The following is a 13,179-nucleotide window of genomic DNA, read 5'->3' on the forward strand; positions in this document are numbered from 1 at the left end:
GGAGGGGGTGGAGACTTGATGGGGCTGGGAATGTAGCTCAGTATGCACAAGGCCCTGGGTTTGCTATGCAGCATCAAAAAAAGTGCAGGGGGTGGGGGAGAGGAGTCTTAATGAACTTTATCAAATGCCCTCTCCACAGCTACTCACAGCTCACTATATATTACTTGCTTCATTTGCTGATATGACCTATTTATTAACAGATTTCGTACTTAACGATGCTTGCATTGATGCAATATACCCTATGCGTCAAAATGTATTATTAATCTGTTGCTTCATGCTTATATTCTATTGGCTAGTATTGTATTTAAAGATTTTGTCTTTCTACACATAAATGATATTTACCTATTCTGGTAGCATTTTTATCACAGAATGCATTGGTTAGTTTTGCATCGTCAATGGTGGAGAGTAGCCATCATTATTATGATGATGTGTTCTTCATAAGTTAAATGAAACTCAACTGTAAAACCATCTGCTAAGATGCCTTTTTCAAGGACCAGTCTCTAATTATCTTTTCAATCCATCGATGGAAATTGATCATTTCAAGTTTTAATCTTTTGGGTAAATTTCACTCATATTTTTCTATACCACCATCCATTTCCTCTTGAAATAACTTTTGAGATCATAGCATTACATGTACATTCTCAAGTAAATCTGGAAAAAAATGATTCTGTTAATCTCTCCTATATTTTTGAAGAGTATATGGTATTTCCCTCCTTCCTAAGCTTACATATTTATACTCCATTCTTTTCCCTTCTTTAAAAGGTTTACCTAGTTCCTTGATCTTTGCAAAGAACCAGGTTTGGGATTGATTTATTCTTTCCACTATTTTTGCTCTGCTTCCAATTCCATTAAATAGTTTTATCTTTAATCCTCATATCCTAATTTTGGTTTTCTTAATCTCTAAAGGTGAGGACTGAACCCTTTTTCACTTAATTAATAAAAGTATTTAAACCAACCTAGATGAAGTGGCTCATGCCTAGAATTCCAGCAACTAGAGAAGCTGAGGCAAGTAGGATCACAAATTTGCAGCCAGTTTCAGCAATTTAGAAAGACCCTCAGCAACTTATAGAGAACCTACCTCAAAATAAAAATAAAAAGGACTGGGGATTTACTTAATTCAGTGTTAAAGTGGCCCTAGGTTCAATCCACTTCCCAAAAAAAAGCATTTAAACCAAACATTTTCAAGCATAGCATAGTGGTTGGGTTGTATACGGTTGGTACACCTGTTGTTCCTGTTATTCAAGAAGGTGAGGCAAGAGGGTCACCAGCCCAGGAGTTTAGGACAGTTTGAGCAATATAACAAGACTCATCTCAAATAAGAAAAAAAACAAAAACCCAACTATTCATTTCCTTCTAAGTACAACTTCTGCTGCTTGCCAGTGAAATGGAACTGTTCTCACTGCTTTCTAAATAATGCTCTGAATGCTGTCTCAAAGGAAAGAAATAGGGTCAGTGAATTAAAAAGAAACTTTCAAAAAGATGAATAATTTTTTTTACGTTTCAAGTTTAAAAAAAAAGCTAAAGTTCTCTTTATTCTGCTACTTAAAGAGAATTTAAAGAGAATCAGTGTGTGTAAATAAAAGGTAACAAATTTGTAGCAAGGCTACAGTGCGTGTAAATAAAAGGTAACAAATTTGTAGCAAGGCTAAATAGTATTCCATATAATTAAATACAATGCTATGAAAATAGAAGGTCCTTAGTTATCTAGTTGTATTAAGTATATTCACTATGTTAACAAAATGATTCTTATATTTGACAAGGATTTATTGAAAGAAAGTACTTAGATTCAGCAGGACAAGACAAAATTTCTTAGTTACTTCAATTCCTTCTCAAAGTACACATCAAAAGAATGTGTTCTTCACACAGAATAAGGCATATCTATTTTCATTCTAGTCTCACAATTGTCAGGGGAGATAGGTATTAAAATACTAAACATCAAAACAGTGAAAACTATCTTAGTCCACAGCATAGATCCCACAAAACTCAGATTCCCTCAAAAATACAAGCCTGTGGCTCACAGATTGGGAATCACCAAGGAAGCACAAGAAAATCCAAAATTTACATGGAAATTAAGATTTTTCCATAATTTGATCTCATTTTTATCCTTATGTTAGTTTTTTATTTTACGGAGGGTTTTTTTTGTTTGTTTGTTTTAATTTGGTATAGAAGACTGAACCCAGGGGTCCTCTTCCACTCAGCTCCATCACCATTCTTTTTTATTTATCTATTTTGAGACAGAGTCTAAGTTGCAGAGGCCATTCTCAAACTTGCAATCGTCCTGCCTCAGTCTAAACCAAGTAGCTAGGATTACGCATGTGCCACTGTACCTCACCTGTTCTTACTTTTACAATCTTACATAAATTTTAGATAAAAAGTTCTTTTAGATTTTTTTTTTATTTTTAGAAGTTGTAGATGGACAACATACATTTATTTGTTCATTTTTACGTGGTGCTGAAGATCAAACCCAATGCCTCAAACATGCTAGGCAAGTACTCTGCCACTGAGCTACCGCCCCAGCCCTCACATAGCTTTTTCTATCTATCCTAACTGGATTATTGAAGTTCTCATCCATAACAGTGACAATAAATATCAAGTGAAATTTTTTCCAGATGGAAATTATTGCATTCATTGGCTCTATAATATACAGCTTTGGGGGCTCAACTGCCCATCTGCACTTAAGGAGCTTTAAAACTACTTCTGAAGATACTGCTTTTAATGGAGGGTAATATTCTAGTGCTAAAATCTCCAAGTTTCAGTCTTGGAAAAAAACAATTTGGGTGTGGAGGGTCTTGAAGATTGAACCCCAGATTTACCACTAAGCTACATCCCCAGTCCCTTTTTTTATGAGACTCAGTGACAATGCGTCCCTGCGTTCAATCCACAGTATCAAACACAGTCTCACTAAACCAGCCTTAAACTTTTAATCCTCCTGCCTCAGCCTCTAGAGGAGCTGGGATTACAGGCTGGTACCACCACAACTGGCTCAGTCCTGAAATTCTGTTCTACCATCCTATAATAGCAGACAACCAGATACTAAAATTTTAATATAGGAAAAGCACAGGGACCCATGCTATTAATATTTTGGATATACATAAAGGCATGGTAACCCACTGAGAGTCTTTTAATATTGAGAAACTAAGTCATTCCATGGCTTAGTCTCTTCCAAAAACTCAAGTAATTCATTAAAAAAAAAAAAAAAAATCAGTCTCCACAAGGGCTGGGGGTATATAGCTCACTGGTAGAGCACTTGCCTAGCTCTTATGAGACCTGGGTTCAATTCCCAGCACCACAATACACATAAACACAAAATCAAAATCAAATTCATGTGACAAAGAAAAAAAATTATGTCAGGAAGACTATTAACTATTTAATAGATATAGGTAAGATTAATATAAATCCAGCAGAGGTCTTTATTAGCATGTGGCAGAAGTGCTAAATCCTTTTTTGTTGTTTATTTTCAGATGGGATCTCGCTATGCTGCCCAGACTGGCCCCAAACTCCTGGGTCCATGTGATCCTCTTTCTTTAGCCTCCAAAGTAGTTGGAACTATAGGCACAGACCACTATGCCCAGCTACAACTATTCAATATTTTTAACCAAAATATCACTAAAGTTACAGAAAGCAGGCTACTGAAAACTGATTGTAAGCTTAAAATCATAAACATTAGTTGCTAAAGTATTTACGAAAACAAGCTAAATTGACAAGGTGACACATGCCTGTAATCCTCAGAAGGTTGAGATAGAAGGATCACAAGTTCAAGACCAGCCTGAGCAACTTAGCAAGACCCTGTCTCAAAACAAAAAATGAGGGGCTAAGGATGTAACTTAGTTGTAGAGAGTGCTTGAGTTCAATCCCTAGTACCAAAAAAAAAAAAAACTACCATGTAAAGTAAGGCTTTAAACTGGGCACAATGGCACACTCCTATAATCCGAGTCATTCAAAAGGAGGAAGTAGGAAGACTTCAAATTCAAGGTCAGACCCCATCTCAAAATAAAAAGATCTGGGGATTGTAGCTCAGTGACAGTGCGCCCCTGCATTCAATCCACAGTACCAAAAAAGTTAAAAATTAAAAATAAAATGAGTCCACAAAAAAGGGATTCAAGTATTTGGATTCTAGATCATAAAAGATATATGAAACAATGAAATTCTTACTCAAGGGCTAGGGATGTAGCTCAGTGGTAAAGCACTTGCCTTGTATACTCAAGGCCCTGGGTTCAATCTCCAGCACCGCAAAAAAAAAAAAAAAAGAGAGAGAGAAATTCTTACTTAATTATCAGCAGAAAATGTTTTAGAATAAAGTGGATAGCTGGTTTAAGTGCATTCATTATATCTTAGCACATATAAAGGGCTTAAAAGAGAATGAGAATAGTATTTAATAAATAAATGATAACTATTATAAGGAACAAGTGAAAGCAAGGAAGTGAACACACACACAAAAAAAAAATTGCAGAACTTGATACATGTGTCCTAATTATTTGAACATTATCACCAAAGAGGAACTCTTTCTTTTCTGTAAATCCAATCAATTGTGAAAATTTTGATTCCAATATAGATAAATTTTCAAAGAAGCAAGTTGTTCTCCATAATTGTTGCACAGGTTAGACAACCAACTGTCATAAATGTTTCATGAACAGCATTTTACAATAAAAACTCAAGATTCTGTGATTATAGAAAAATTGATTTATCAATAGTTTTAGCTTAGACTATGATTCTAACAGTTCCAACTAATTTAACTAGTTCAAGGGTATAGAAGAACATTTTGAATATTATACTTCAAAATTATATTAATAGCAAGAATACAATGACTCATCTTTCCATAATTATCATAGAATAAAACTGCTATCCAATAAAGGTAAGCCAAAAAAAAAATGATTATCAGTGAAGAGTGTAATAACAAGTAGAAAAACATATTTCATTTTGAATCAAACCACAGTAAGTATTTGTGGAGACATTTTAACCTATGAAATCTGCTGACAAGCTTTTTTTTCAGTAATAGGCATTGAAGATTGAAGTTAACAAACATCTTAAAGAACCATGTTTCTTGTTCTTTAAACATTTTTGTAGAATGAGAAGATTACAGTCTCACAAACAGTCCTAAAATTTTTACCCATTCTTTTCACTCAAACCATAACAAAGAAATTCAGTAATAATTTATTTCCCTCTTTCTAGAAAGATGTGTCATTGGTCCTCAATAGTCTAATTAATGAGAGCTTTATTAAGAAAACTACATTGTTGATTAGCTGATTCTTTACCTACAACCTACCTGTTCTAGAATCTAATCTTTTGTTTTTATAATCTAATATTAACAGTGCCACATTAATCATCCTAAAACATAGCTGCAATACGGCAAAACTTACATGAAATAAAATCCCTTGAGATTTATAAATCTCAATTAGCATTTCCTACAAAGAAAAAAAATCTGTTCAATGAATGACAAAGCATGGCCAATTCTAATATTATCTAAATAATCATGACAAACCTCAGAAAGAGAAAATATGAATACAACAGAGTTCTAATAAGAGGCTCAAAAAAGATTATGTTAACTTCCATCCCAAGTCTCACTTCTGAGTAAGATAGAGGGTTAATAAGAAAGAGTACACTGGCATTAAGGGATAGTCATTAAAAATACTTATGTATGCTATGTAGGAACATGGAAAAACAAATGCAATCAACCACATTCAAGTGAAAACTACTTGAAGAAAAAGTTTGTCAACCCAGGTGTGGTACCAACTAATGAAGTTAAGGCAGGATAATTCCAAGTTCAAATTCTCTTTCATAATTTTATAAACAATTAAAAACTATTTCGTGTTACATTCGGTCTCATATTTTCACCATATACTGTATTTAAGGACTGTGCCAAGCCCTGCAAAGAGACTAATTCAACAAAAGCTTACAATTAAGTATGGGCTAAGCATTATAAAATCTGGTGGGAAGGGGGCTTGAAAAATAGCTCAGTGATAGAGCTCTTGCATAGGATGTGCAAGGCCCTGGGTTCCATCCTCAGCAAGTGCGCACACGCACACGCACACAACCCGACAAAAAAAGTGGAGCAGGAGTGCCAGCATTGTTCTACTCTATATCCTATTATCTTTTGGGAAGCCATCTACACTCTATTGCTACTATCCTCAACACCCTGCAATTCTTTTATTCTTCTGACATAACTAATTTGACGTCAGTTCTCTATCACAAGCTATCTAACTTTCAAACCTCAGTACCATCTTATGATTCCCCGCTTACTGTCAGTTACCAAATTCTACTGTTTTTCACCACTTCACAGCCCACACTTCTAGAACACAAGCTAAATTCAGGCTTTCATTTCACAGCTGGATTATTCAAAAGAATGCCTGTTAATAGACAGAGTTGCTACCTGGCCCCATATCCTTCCAACTTACCTCAGTTTTCAATTGTAACTTGTTTGGGAAGTTTCTAGGAGCACAAACAGCCTCCTACCTCAACCATTTCTCTGCTTCTCTCCTCAGTTCTCCAGCACCTTAAAAGCTTGCTTAGTTCTAACCAGATCAACTGGGATATGCAGGGAGTATTTCAGGGGCACTCTCAATCAGTAACGACTGAGGGTAGGTAGAAAAACAGCAAGGCCCCATGCCATTGGCAAGATAATTCTGAGGCAGTTACACAAAAGTCTCCATAGTTTTATGCCCTTGGTTATCCATTCATTATTGGCTTTTTTCCCTTTTCTGACCTTATTCCCTCATTTACACTTTCTGGCATCTCATCTACATCCATATTGTCATCTTAAGGTCTGAGTTCAATCTATGCTTCAGAGAAGTCCCAAAAGTGATGCTGTCTGTTATATGCATGTATTAATTCCCAACAATATATACAATGAATACATGTCAATTTAAAAAAAAAAAATTGACAGTGTCAAGATTATCTTAACCTGAAGCCACCCAACAAATCTTTTAGTCTATCTTCTCCTAATTACAGCTCATTCTGCATCATGTGGATCACATCTCTTCTGGTCAAATACCTTGAAGGAAGTTCTTCTTAGTTTAATTCCTATTACTTACATAAATCATAAATTATCATCAACCAAACCGTTATTCTGATCTTTTCACAAATATGACTTATAAAAACCCATTAAGCATTCATACTTGAAATGTCCTCTAGGTCATTGGTATGGGGATGGTGAGGGCCAGCAAACAAACAAACAAACAAAAAATCCACCCTCCAATGTTCACCTGTCCAAAACCTTTCAAAGCTCATCATGCTGGGAATGTGTAGCTCAGTGGTAGAGAGCTTTCCTAGCATGTGTGAGGCCCTTGAGTTCAATTCCCAGCACCATGAAAAAGGGGAAAAAAAAAAAAAAAAACCACCTCATTCACCTCAAATATTACTATTTCCACCAAGGCCCAATCACATGTAATTGTGTCCCTCACCCAAATTCTCAAGAATTTTTATAATTACCAATAAGGCACTTACTGCAGTTGTATAAAAACAAACTACTTTGCTTGAGTACAAGATCTTGGAGTACAGAAACCATGTTCCACTCTTTATTATTTTTCAAAGGGCTTTGCCCTCAGACTCAATTACTGACCAATTACTTACCTGTCTTTTTTTTTTGTTGTTGTTGTTATGTTTTGTTTTGGCCAGACTGAACCCAGGGCATCGTGGAAACTAGGCAAGCACTCCACCATTAAGCTATATCCCCAACCCTTTCTATTTTGAGACAGCCTTACTAAATTTCTGAGGCTGATCTTGAACTTGTGATCCTTCTGCTTCAACCTCCCAAGTAGCTGGGATTACAGATGTGTGCCCAGTGACCTACTCAGTCTTTTAAAATAACATTTAAATGCAACATTTATTTTGATATATGTGTTATTTCTTAAATACCACTAGTATTTAAGTATTCTTAAAATACCAATTCTCATTTATATATATAAATGTACGTATGTGTATATATATACACACACTATATTGCACATAATACTAATTGTCATATATACATTCACACACACACACACACACACACACACACTATATTGCACATAAATCCAAGTATCTTCTTATAGATAATTAAACCAACAGCACTTATCTCAGGCTCTTTTTGGAACTTTCCTACTTATTAAAATGCTCCTGCAATCACATGTAGATTTTTTAAAGTTTTAATAAAATAGAGCTGTTACTCATTCCTTTCTTTAAAAAAATAAATAAAAGACATTTCACATTTCTCACCAAAAACTTTTCAGCATATTACAGAGTTCATTTTCCCGCAGTCTGTTTTATGTGATAGGTCAGTCACAGTGCTCCAATCTTAAACTATTTGAATTCCAATTTACATCAAGGCAGCTGCTTTGGCAACATTATTTCAGGCTTAAAAGAAATTCTGATCCTTACACAATCTTGAAATGCTTCTGACATGGGGAAAGACTATTTCTTAACATTCTTCGGAAGATTGGCATGATCAAATAAGACTGTGCAAGTGAAAGGTCACTGAAAATTCTAGTAGTAATACAAAATATAAGAACTATCATTTCCATAACACTATTTTTAAATCACCTATTTATTACCATCTAATTCCACTGAACTGCAGTTATGTAAAAATATTTGTTTATTGATAAATTATATAGAAAAATTTTTAAAAAGAGCTAAAAAACACACAAATCTGAAAGTTGACAATAAACTAGATCAAAAACAAGAAGCAATCATAACTATAGCACACCTCTGGCACACAAGTCAAATATTTTAATCCAGGAATACTTTTTGTACTCTTTCTTCCCCCTTTTGTGGTACTGGGGATTGAACACAGGGGTACTGAATTACATTCCCAGTTCCTTTTATTTTCTGAGACACAAACTGGACAAGTTGTTGCAGCTGGACCTCAAACTTGCAAATCCTCCTGCCTTGTCTTTTTATTCAATCCTGACAAAGTAAATGAAATAACATAAAATTCCCAGCATAGTGTAACTTACTTTTTCTTAAAATTATCATTTTTTCAATAAGATTCCAATGCTTCCCTTATTTACAGTAACAGCATGAAATCACTAACAATATTTATATTGGGTTCAAATTAAATAGCCCGCTACGAACATGATTTGGTCAGACCTTCGAGATGATACAATTATGCCATCTCGATCAGAAATGGAAAGAGGCCAGCCTCATTACTTTTTGTAAGACAGCTTCCTTTAAGAAAAAAAATACGATGAAGTGAAAAATTCTATAATTCCGCATTTCTATTATACAAAAATCTAGAAATTCCTGTAGTAAAATTCATCTTTTAATTCTCTGCTCTTGCCAAGATTTCACCCTCCAGCTCAATTTTTAATGCTGATTATACGAAAGCGGAAAGTCCCCAAAATATTTGAGTGCGAAAGAGTGTTTTTGTTATTTCAGAAATATTTAAAAGCGTGGGAAATCAAACATTATGGAAATTTGCTCCAAACAAAAGCTGCTGATGGACAGACGGTAAGACTGGACTTGACCCAAACAAAACACGATCTAAGAAAAATTCCAGGGACGGTGACACTTCGGTTTTCTCCTTCAACAATGAATAACGGGGCCGCCCGAGCGGGTCTGGCCGCCCCAATAGCGCCGCAAAACGAAACCCAGAACTGGAACCGGCGCGCTGCGGGGCTTTCAATGGCCCGCGCCCATTGGGAGGGGCTCGCCGCCAGGTGGGGAAAGCCAGCAAAGGAACAGAGACCCTCTCCACTGCCCACCTCACCCCTCCCGCCTCCAGCTTCCAAGGGAGCGCCCCCTGGGGACCCTCTCTCAAATTAACTACCGGTTCTCGAGCGCCGCCAACCCCTGGTGGAGGGGCCACCAGGTTATTTCTGCAACGCACAGTATAGAAGGGCCGAAGCCTTACCCCGAGAGCATACCTCTACCCCTGACCAAGAAAAGGAGGCCGCTATAGTGGACACAGCCCCGGCGCGCGGGAGCGAGAACCGAGCCCGGCCCTGGAAGCAGGCGAGGAGCCCTAGGAGCCCGCGCCCCTCCCAGACAGCGCCGCGCTCACCTCCGCGGCCTTTCCCGCGGGCCCCGCCAGCGCAGCCAACAGTGGCCTGTGGCCGCACCTCTGCAAATGCCTCTATTCCTCCCCCCGTCTTCGGAGAGAAGCGATGTCGTGTCAAGAGGGCCAGAAAACGGCTCCACAGCGTTGCCCGCAGGGTCCCCGCCTTCCGAGCCGGCCACTTCCCGCAGCAGCCGCAGCTTCTTCCGGTGTCTCTGCGGCCGCCGCAGGCGTCTCGGGCGTCTCGGGCGGGCAGGGCGGGGCTGTGCGGAGAGCCGGCCGAGGGGCGGGGCCGTGGAGCCAGGCCCAGGTGCAGAGACCCAGGCCTGCCCTTGCCTACAGCTTCAGGGGCAGCCAGCTGTACATATTGTGCAGTATTTTAAGTCGTGGAGCATTTTTCGTTTTTTATACATATTCTGCCGCTCTTTTACAGTTACACTACACTATCATTAAGCCTTGTCTTAATGCATTACAGAATCAGCATTAAGATTGACCACTGAATGACCTGAGGTTTGCGACCTCATACAAAGAAATTTTAGACTTACCTCAATTCGGCTGTATTCCCTCCTCTCCTATTTCTTCTCCTAACTTCTTTCGGACTTAGATTCTCTGGAAGCAACTGTATTTCTCTTTTTACACATATGCAAAGAAGAAATTCATCTCTACCATTTTTCCCTAGGCCAATCAAGATCAAATGAAATATTCATTAAAACCTTAGTATTTGCTTAGTGTCTAGAGCTTTGGAGGAGACTTGCCTTCTACTTATGTAACTGTTAAAATTATTTCGATTGATCTTTGAATATGTGAATAAAAACCATTAAATTAACAAAAGTTGTTAAAATTGCCAGCTTCAGTCTGATTACCTCTAACTGATTCTGTCTGATTACCTCTAACTCTTTGATCTCTACCTGGGAGCATGTACTCAAGTGTTGTGTAAGACATTCGGTATTCTTCAGGAGAAGGGAGAAAATATGGAAATTTCTACTTATATTTATTTTATAGTAAAAAAATGGAAAAAAGAAATGATCATGCGAAATTCTACATAGGGCTTGACAGTAGGCCTTTATTCTTACCACAAATGATTACCTATCCTAGGTTCATTGAGAGGGAATACAAGTTTCACAATTTGGAACATGGTACTGCCACTTTTCCTTTATCTTCACTGTGTTTCAAAATACTGCATTTTACATGCTACAGGATGTCAGCAATATGGTGGTTAATTTTTATTTTATTAAACATCTAGTTGTTTATAATATGTATATATACTGTTCTGTGAGGAGATAAGGGAAGAATCATAAAAATCACTTGTTCTGAAGCCTAATGAGGTGGCTCATGTCTGTAATCCCAGTGGCTCCAGAGGCCAAGACAGGAGAATCACAAGTTCAAAACCGGCCTCAGCAACTCAGTAAGACCCTGTCTCTAAACAAAATAAAAAAAAAGATAAGGCTGGGAATGTAGCTCAGTGGCTGGGTACCCCTGAGTTCAATCCCTAGTCCCCCCCCCCAAAAAAATCACTTGTTCCAAATGTTTTGGGAGGCAAAGTCTTGAAAAATTCTCTGATTTAAAAGAGTTTCTCTTTTTTCTTTTTTTTTTAATTTCTTTTATCTTTCCCAGTACTGGAGATTGAACCCAGAGGTGCTTTATCTTTGAGCCACATTCCCAGCCCTTTTTATTTTTTATTGTGAGGCTGGATCTAAGTTGCTTAGGGCCTTGCTTAGTTGCTGAGGCTAGCTAGCCTCAGCCTCCAAAATCACTGGGATTACACCATGATGCCTGGCTTAATTTAAATTAGTTTTATAGGTTTATTCAAATAAAAACAAGTGTTCTAAACCGGGTGTGCACATGTCTGTAATCCCAGAGGCTGGGGAAGCTGAAGCAGTAGGATCGAGGGTTCAAAGCCAGCCTCAGCAAAAAGTGAGGCACTAAGCAACTCCGTGAGACCCTAGCAGTATACAAAAGACAAGAGCTGGGAATGTGGCTCAGTGGTTGAGTGCCCCTGAGTTCAATCCCTGGTGCTAAAAAAAAAAAAAAAATTAAGTGTTGGGCTGGGACTATAATTCAGTTGGTAGAGTGCTTACCTCACATGCACAAGGCCCTGGGTTCAATCCTCAGCACCACACACACACACACACACACACACACACACAAAGTGTAGTAAATCTTCTGACTTTTACTGTGATAACTATTGATTTTTGTAATGTGCTACCTAACAAAAAAAATTTAATGTCTTCAAAGTAAAACAGATATTTTTTAAATGACTGGGACATAAGTGCATTTGAAAGATCTGAGTGTTGAAAAAAAGTTTGAAAAATGGGGTGTGGAAATGATTTCATCATTAAGTAAATTATGTTTAAATTAGTTTCATAGGTTTAGTCAAATAAAAACTTATTTCTGTCTCAAAAGATATGCCTAAGATATGGAAAGTCAAATCAGCAAATGGAAGTTATTTGAAATACATATAATTGATAAGATGCATATACATAAATGTATTGTATTTCCTCAAATCTAACCACCAGGTACAGTGGCCCATGTCTGCAATTCCAGTCGCTCAGGAAGCTGAGAAAGGACTTTTGCAAGTTCTAGGACAGGTTCAGCAACTTCATGAGACCCAATCTCAAAAGAAAAAATACAAAAAGGTGGGGGTGTTGCTTCATGCTAAAGTTCCAGAGTTCAAGAATTCAATCTCCAATGCCACAAAAAAGAAGGAAGGAAGGGAAAAGAAAAAGATAACCAAACAGAAAAACAAGCAAAGTCACCTCTCCCAAAATTCCTGCATTGAAAATTTATTATGATATGCTCATCTTACAGTGTTCTAGCATATTCAATTAAGCCCCCAAATCCCCCCACAACCCTGCTTAGTAACTAAGGTCCTTTATAGCTTACCTGTCCTAGCGGGGTTCTAGGGCACTATTCAGGGACGGCAAATGATGTATCCATTCAAAGCAGATATGAATGGTGCCTAGGTGAGAATAGGCAAATATCTCTCATAAGGACACCATGTCAAGTCCTTGCAAGGGAATGGTCTTCATGAAGCAAATGCACTCTGACATAATTCAATACTTCTGCCAATTTTATCTTCCACAGATTCCCACAATCTCATTTCATGCCTGGGTATTTACATTTTAATCTTTTATCATTCAGTCCAGAATTCTTAATTCTTTACCCTTCTTCAAATAGTATAAATGTATGTATATATGTATATTTGTGTG

The 13,179-nt window shown here is 37.4% G+C and overlaps 1 protein-coding gene across 10 annotated transcripts in view; it reads right to left on the reverse strand.

Moving 5' to 3' along the window:
• The window catches only part of Usp33 (ubiquitin specific peptidase 33), a 70,206-nt gene that overhangs the window by 48,915 nt on the left and 8,112 nt on the right, over positions 1 to 13,179 (reverse strand). For 5 of the 10 annotated variants that reach the window (XM_048814104.1, XM_015490539.2, XM_015490537.2 and 2 more), the window contains exon 1: positions 9,977 to 10,176. The exons of 1 other annotated variant lie outside the window; for it this stretch is intronic. The gene's annotated coding sequence lies outside the window, so the exon portion shown is untranslated. Of the gene's footprint in view, positions 1 to 9,976; positions 10,215 to 13,179 lie in introns of those variants that run through there. 4 more of the 10 variants (XM_048814105.1, XM_015490542.2, XM_015490540.2 and 1 more) reach the window with 2 other exon arrangements.

This window comes from Marmota marmota, unplaced genomic scaffold (assembly GCF_001458135.2).
Source record: "Marmota marmota marmota unplaced genomic scaffold, marMar, whole genome shotgun sequence".
Taxonomy (NCBI): Eukaryota; Metazoa; Chordata; class Mammalia; order Rodentia; family Sciuridae; genus Marmota; species Marmota marmota.